Source organism: Dioscorea cayenensis, chromosome 10 (genome assembly GCF_009730915.1).
Source record: "Dioscorea cayenensis subsp. rotundata cultivar TDr96_F1 chromosome 10, TDr96_F1_v2_PseudoChromosome.rev07_lg8_w22 25.fasta, whole genome shotgun sequence".
In the NCBI taxonomy this organism is placed as follows: Eukaryota; Viridiplantae; Streptophyta; class Magnoliopsida; order Dioscoreales; family Dioscoreaceae; genus Dioscorea; species Dioscorea cayenensis.
Genome location: NC_052480.1, coordinates 21,811,770 through 21,820,293, shown reverse-complemented (window position 1 = coordinate 21,820,293; position 8,524 = coordinate 21,811,770).

Genomic DNA, 8,524 nt, shown 5'->3' with positions numbered 1-8,524 from the left:
GGAATTTTTAAAGAAAATTACTGATTATTTTGACATATATATTTTGAATTATTTATTTATTATTATTTTTGAAATCACTTTAAATTATTTGAAATTTTGAGTTAATGATATTTTATTTTGGATTAGAATTATCTGAAAGGTTTAAATATTTATTTTATATTCGGATTATTTAATTTCTAAAATTTTAGATAGTTTATCTAAATATGTATTATTCCAATTATGAATTTCATATATGTTTTAGTTAATTTCTAATTAATTATTATTAATTTTATTTTTAAAATTATCTGTTCATGTTTGGATTCAAGTAACTGGTTTATTTTGCTATGATAAAATGGGATCATGCGACTGCTAAAAATTTTGTTTGGCAAATTATTCGTATTATGCCCAATGCAAATTTTGTTTGTTTATTGTTTTGTGAACATGCAGTATTTTGACATAGAAACTAGTCCACAAACTAACTTTGCAATAACCCTGTCACTGGGGGTTAAACACTGACCGTGTCGACATGTACTCTGATATAGAAACTATAGTTTCCCACCGCTTTCCGTCGGTGAAGAATAACGGCCTCTGATAAATCTGGCTCGGGTCACCGAGGGTAAAAATATGAGTTTTAATAATTCTGGCTCGGGTCACCGAGGGTAAATATATGAGTTTTGTTATTTTGTTTTGGCAATAGTTGTTTGGGGGACCTATATGCTCAATTTTGACATCTTTGTTTACTTGAAATAATTCTGATTTCCGATTTTCTCATTTTGATAAATTATGATTTTGTGTAAATTATCCCAATATTTTTAATGGGTGCTTACTAGGCTATCAAACTCATAATTTGTTGTTTAATATCTTTTCAGATCAAGAGTAGAGTTGAGTGGCTGATAACTTAGCAGGGATCATTAGGCAATCGTCGAGTATTAGCATGTTTTGAGACCTTGTATACCTACTTAGTTTCTGCCTTGTAGGTGTACGACTGTTTGTCGGCGTCTCGGGTCCATAGAGCTGGGTTCGGGGCGTGACAGTATGTATCGAAACAATAAAAAAAACTGTATATGTAAATATATATAGAAAAAAAAAATAATAACAAAAACAGAAATAAAATAACAAACTCATATCTATATCCATAAATGTATAAAAATAAAAATGAAAATGAAAAAAACCAAACAAACAAATAAAATATCATACTTATTTTTAATATATATATATATATATATATAAAAAAATAAGTATACAACATATTATATATGTAAATATATTACTATATACATTAATATGTTTTTGGAGACAAGGAGGTGATGTGGTACCTACTCCAAGCTAAAAAAAAAACCAAAACAAAACAAAAGGAGAGACCAATCAAAATCAAGCAGACGGAGGATAAAATTGATAGTATGTATATTTAATAAAACACTAATTAACGATATACAATAATACAAAAATATAAATAAACAAAATTATGTGTATATCTATATATGTATGAAACAAAAATATATATATATATATATATATAAAAGAAGTAACAATTATAAAAAATTAAAATAAAAATTAAAATAAAAATGTTATTATTAGTAAGTAGACAACATATTATATATTATATGTTAAAATTAATGTCTTGAGGAAAAAAAAAAGGGTGGTGTGGTGTGCGACTCACTCTTTTTTTAAAAGAATAAAAGCACAATCAAAATAAAGTAAATGGCAGCTAATAAAGAATTTAAAATATTGTTAAGTAAAATTAATAGAATGTATATGTGTTAAAATCACACTTCATTTTCAAAATTCTTCTAGAAATAGAACACAAATATTTTGGGGCAAATATGAGATAGAAACCATGCTTTTATTCATTCATAATAAACATACTCAAAAAAATAAATAAATAAATAAATAAATCCTACAATCTCCGGGCTTGCTGGAAGTTTTCTGAGGGATTTTTTTTGGTATAATACCCTAGTTGGTCCCTCTACTTTTCTCTCTCTTCCCTTTTGGTCCCTCTACTCAGAAATGCTCCCGATTAGTCCCTCTACTTTTGAAAATGTGCCCATTTAGTTAAAAATGCTCCAACTAGTCCCTCTACTTTTAGAAATGTGCCAACTTAGTCCCTCTAAGGGGGCACATTTTTAAAAGTAAAGAGATTGATTGGGAGCATTTTTAATTAAGTGGGCACATTTTCAAAAGTAGATGGACTAGTCGGGAGCATTTCTGAGTAGAAGGACTCAAAAAGGGAAGGGAGAGAAAAGTACAAGGACTATTTTGGTGATTATACCTATTTTTTTTAGGTTTTTTTTTCTGATGCCCAAGCCAGAGGTTTATGTCCCCTTTTCTTAAGGGAGGGGGGTTTCCTCAAGCTCAAGGCACCTCGTATGTAGACTTAGGGGTCAACTCCTATAGCTTGGCCAATTGATTTTTTTTCCCATATTAAATGAGGGGATATTTGATTTATGTGTAGCCAAAATATTCCTTTTGAAGGGGGGTTTCTTCAAGCTCAAGGCACCTCTTTTGTAGACTTATCCTTTTAGTGGGGGTCAACTCCTATGGCTTGGCCTTTATTTTTCATGCTAAATGTCAGGGGTGGCAAAAATCTGAGTCCTGATAAAACCAGATCTGGGCAGCTGTTACTATAAATAAATAAACTTGTTACCTGAATCCAGCCCGATTTTAAATCCGGACAAACTTAACTTATCCGGACCCGGTTTTTTTTAAAACCGGGTTGTCCGGATGTCCAAATTTTGTCTGAATCTTATAAATTACATTTAACTTCACTCAAATATTAAATTATAAAAAATAATTTAATTCACATTAAATACAAAAAAAATCCAACAATCCAAAACTTAAATCAAATCATACAAAATTCCAAGTCTTAATAAAAAAAACCATATAAGTTTGAAGTTTTTGAAAAATTGGGCTTAAAAACAATTGGGCTCATGATTTGGGCTTTTTAAATTTTAGAGATACAAAAGCCCGATTGTCCGAATATCCCTGTGGAGAATGTTCACAGAGGAAAAAAATGAAAAGAATAGAACAGTGACACACAAGGGGAGTGATGAACATTATGTTGAATAGTGAATGGGGGTTTCTTCAAGCTCAAGGCACCTCTTTTGTAGACTTATCCTTTAAGTGGGGGTCAACTCCTATGGCTTAGCCTTTATTTTCCATGCTAAAATGAGGGGATATTTGGCTTTATGTGTAGGCCAAATATCCCTGTGGAGAACGTTCACAGAGGAAAAAAAAAATGAGAGAATAGGACAGTGACACACAAGGGGCGTGATGAACATTATGTTGAATAGTATTCTCACACCGTGAAAGATTAGGGGTGTAAATGAGCCAAGCTACTCGTGAGCTACTCGAGATCGGCTCGGTCCATGCTCTAATTCGATTCGATTTTTCCAAGCCGAGCCGAGCTCGAGCTACTCGTTTACTTTGGCGAGCCGAGCTCAAGCCCAAAATTACTCAGCTCGTAAGGGTCACGAGCCTAAACGAGCTTTATATGTAAATTATTTATTAGTCCTTCTAACTTTTCAAATATCCATTACAATCCCTTCTTTTTCAATTTACTAATTTTTCAGTCCCTACATCAGTTTAATTTTATTTAAAAGTCCTCTCTCTCTACTTTTAATTTTTAATTTTTAAAAAAATATCATTTTTTTACAAATCAATACTAATAATTTAAAAATATATATTTTTAAGAAAAATATTTATAAAAATTATTATTTGGGTTTGATATTTTACAAATTAGTTTATATAGTATAAAAAAATTATATTTTCGAAAGTATTTATGAAAAATTATTGTTTGATCCCTTGATTTTTATAAACTGGAATATAACATATAAAATACATACATATATATATATATATATTTCTAAAAATCTACTATTTGAGCTATTGACATTTTACTTGATCTCAAAAAATTCTATTGTAAAAATTTTGACTTTTTGAAACTCGGCGTAGACTCGAGTTCGGCTCGAGTTCGGCTCGAGATCAGTTGAAGCAATCTCGAGCTCGGCTCGAGATTGATTAAAGTAGGTTTGAGCTCGGCTCGAGCTCGGCTCGACTCGGCTGCGTTTACAGCCCTATGAAAGATGGGGTTTGGGTTTTTCTTTATTAATTTCAGGGGTGCAAATGTGATTAAACGATAAAGATTGTATTTATACTGTTTGGATGTTGATGTAATAGGTATGAATTCATCATTATGTGGGCACGGCGTGTGCATCACATTAAACACTATAGAGAGGATGTGCAACTATTGGATTTGAATTCAATGTATGCTCTACGGACTCCATTAGATTTGTATAGCTTGTATATATACCATAGATATACTTTAAAAAGTATATCAATTTATTAAACACATAAATATTAATAGCATAAACACTTATTAATATACATTATATAGTATACTATATTATTATGATATATGTTAATATATATTATAATATATTGTATACACTATAGTATTTTTGTATGTACTAAAATATTAAACTAAAGTATATTTGTATATTTATTAAATAGAAAAGTCAAATTATTAACCAAGATCGTCCCTCACCAAAAGAAATATTATATAATCTTAATATTTCTCGTTCAACTATGAATTGTTCATATTGATCATTAATTACTTTCTTAAAAATAATCTGCTTCACTTTTGAAATCGCTTCAGGAAAAAATTTTAGCTTTTCCATTCCTTGTTGCCTATGTTCTCTGATCATTTATTTTAATGCTTTCACCTCTTCTTGAAAGACTTGGAGTTGAATTTTTAGTTTCATTTTTTCTTTTTCTTTTTTTTTTTTAACATGATTTCTGTTTCTAAGTATTAGATTTTCCATTATTGGCCCACTATGTAATCTAGAGTTTATGGTCTGAAAGAATATTTGATACACTTCAACAAATTTGTGAATTATTAATATATGTAATAATGTCACAAAAAAAAAACATATTTTTGCTACCAATGAATTCAATGATATTTTTTTGCCGTCACCAAGTTTTGACATCTTTTCTCCATCATTAAAGGGTTAATGTGATGATTCACATGTTCGCCACGCAATAATGACTTCTATATGACAAACTTATGATATGTCACATATTTTATAATTATCAATGATATTCTTTTGTCACTCAATGTTTTAATAATTTACCATAAAATGCTATAAATTGTCATTAAACATGAAATAAACTTTTAAAAATTTGTGGCATTCCTTTGATCATCATATAATAGGTGATGAAAATATTTGTTACATATTGTACTAGGATATCATCATAAAAATATTTAAAACATCACTATATATCCTTAAGAGGTATAACAACAAGTGATGAAAGGCTATTTTAGTAATGGTGAAAATTCATCACTGACAAAAATTAATTTTGTCATTAAATACGCATTATTCATTCATTTAGGTATGACAAAATTATAAACGTTACAAGAAAAAAAAATATTTTGTGTCACATTTATTTATTAAAAATATGTCACAAATAAATTTTTTATAATATCACAATTAATTGACCATCATATCATTTATGATATTTTTATAATATCACAACCAATTATAAATGCTTTTATGGCCCATTGGTTATTTGTTACCACTTCTTTTATTAAATATACAATATTTGTGTGACTTGTATAGTTGTTAAAAAATATGTCAAAAATTAAATTTTTATAATATCAAAATTAATTGATCATCATAACATTCTTGATATTTTATAATGTCATAAATAATTATGTTTTTATGGCACATTTGTAATTTGTCACAACATGGTTTAACGTATATTAAAATATTTTTGTAACATTCATAATTGTTAAAAAAATATGTCAGAAATTAATTTTTTATAATATCACAATTAATTCTCTATCACATCATTCATTCAAGATATTTTAATGAATACCTTTTTTTTATACATTTGTTATTTGTCACAATAAATTTTAGTGAATATTTTTAAATATATTATGTAAATATTAAATTTTATTTTTTTGAAATAAGTATAAATAATATTATAAAGTAAATCTAATATAGGAGATATTAACTTTTAATATAGGAGATACTAACAAACTTCAATATCATAAAATGTCTTTACAATTCCTAAGTAAGGGGATCAAATTAAATAACTAAAATAATTGTTACTATTTTCCTAAAATTTATTAACTTTAAAAAATCTGTTTATTTTTAAAAAAATAAAAATTATTATTATTATTATTATTATTATTAGAAAAAATTACTTATAAGTTTCTGAAAAGTTTCAAACTTCCACTGCAGTCCCTCTGACTTTTTTATTTTTTATTAGGTCCCTCTTTTTTTAAGCCAACTTCATTTTAGTCCTTGCCATTTGGTCTGTTACGTTAGTGGCATGTGAAAAGTCTAAAATGCTCATTACTTTTGAGTGAAAAAGTTAATGGAGTTTTTTCCACCAAGTCATGTCACATTGAATATTGTCAAAGACTTTTTCCTTTTCTCCTACTTCTTCTCATATTTCTTCAACATCTTCTTTTTCTTCTTGCTTTGGGTTGGTGGAGGAAACTGTGAACAAGTAAGTTTGTTCTTTTTTTTTCTCTTGTTTTTCTACTTCTTCTTCTTATTTTTCACAATTTTCTTGGCTGTGGGTGGAGTCCTCCATCGTAGGTTTCATCATATAGGTTTTTTGAAATTTCATGTAGGTTTCATCATTAATAAAAACTATTTATGCCGTGGCGTGCTATAAAGGAGAAAAATGTGTCCTTCAATTCACCGTCTTGAGCTCATGGGAAACAGTCATGAGTGCGGTATGTGAGCGTTGGACACTTGACATTTCTTAAGTATGAGTGAAGTTCGTGACGCCTGACACATACAAAACACTTTACCCAACTAAGTCGGATGCGTACTTTCAACATATGGGCCATATATAACATATTTTCAACAAATTTGTCGTCGGTGTCATCATTGAGGAAGTGAGTCGGTCCGCTGATGGAAACTCAGGCTCTTTGACCCCCATTATAATACAACAATGACTACTAGTGTTGATTTCTTTTCATTTATGTGTTCAAGTGTATTTCTAACCTTTCCTATATATTATTACCATTTCCTGTGTATTATTACTTTTTTCTATATATTGTTTAATGGTTCCTGTGTATTTTGTATTATGCATTGCCCAACAAGGAGTCTTTCACAAACAGCATGAATGCTGATGTCGAGATTTTTTTCTCCCAACATCCTCCTGCTAGGGCGCTCAATATTGCTAGGTGTCCAAGGAGGAAAAAAATCGAGTCACACGGTATCGATGTCTATGATTTACCATTATAGTCGTTGCTATCAGTTTAGACATAATTGTTGATTAAGTAATGCAGTCACAATGGATTGAGAAAGCTATGCATAATGCAAGTAGGGTTTATTTCTACTTTTTTTCTTGCAACAAAATGTTTTTGTATAATATTATCCTGAACTGTATGTATTTTGTTATTATTGTGTATTACCTACATTTCATGTTCATTATATATGTTTCCTGTGTAATATCTATGTTTCATATGTATTATCTACGTTTCATGTATATTATGTACGTTTCATGTTTAGTATCTATGTTTCATGTGTATTACTTATGTTTTATGTGTATTATTTACGTTTCATGTGTATTGTGCACATTTCCTATGTGTTATTTTCTTTTTGTTGTTTAGCGTTTCATGTTAGTTATATAACTTTCTTGTGTAACATTCGGATTCATATACAAATGTTGTCATTTATAAACAGGAAAAATAAAAGTATTTACACTATTGTTTAAGACCATACATTAGGTGTCAAACGTAGGTGCGACATTTAAGTTCACTTTTTTGTCATCCATCACAAACCCCGCCTCGACGGTGATCTTATCTTCCTTTGCAACAACGGTCTCCTAACTGTCAGCACCCTCTCGCCCAGCAAAGCCATCTTATCGGTGAGCCATCTATATGGGTGCAGCGACCTCCTTCGCAGTAGCTTTCTCATCCCAAGTAACGTCTTTCTCATTTGCAATAGGAATAATTTTTCTCCGCATACCGTCATTGAGTATCCGTGCAATGTAACGGAGTAGTAGGAATAGGGCTTTCTTCCCCATTCAAAAGTTACTCTATATACTCAAAATACTGGGCAGTCAATACTTCCGGAATCTTGCTGGGGACAATCCCGTATATGACATCCTCCATTATGTATAATGACTGTTCCGCAATGAATTACAGTTTTTGCATAGCAAACGCAAGGGTTGCATGACAACAACACATTTTCTAAAAGTCAGTAGATTTGTCAAAAATTCTCTTCATTAGCTAGCACAAGTTCGAAGAACTCCAAAGCAAACACACAACAAATACAATGTCATCAGCATATCATACACATCTAACCTATAATATACACATAAAAATGAAACACTACACATTAATTACGTTTTATAAACAAGAAGCAAGGATTCTATACCGGATGCTAGGAATATACACAGAAAGCTAGGATTCCACACAGTAAGCAAGGATTCTACACAAGAAGCTTATATATTACACAAATACTGAGTATTATACACATAAAACTATTACAATGCACATGAAACAACTCATTACACAAAATTA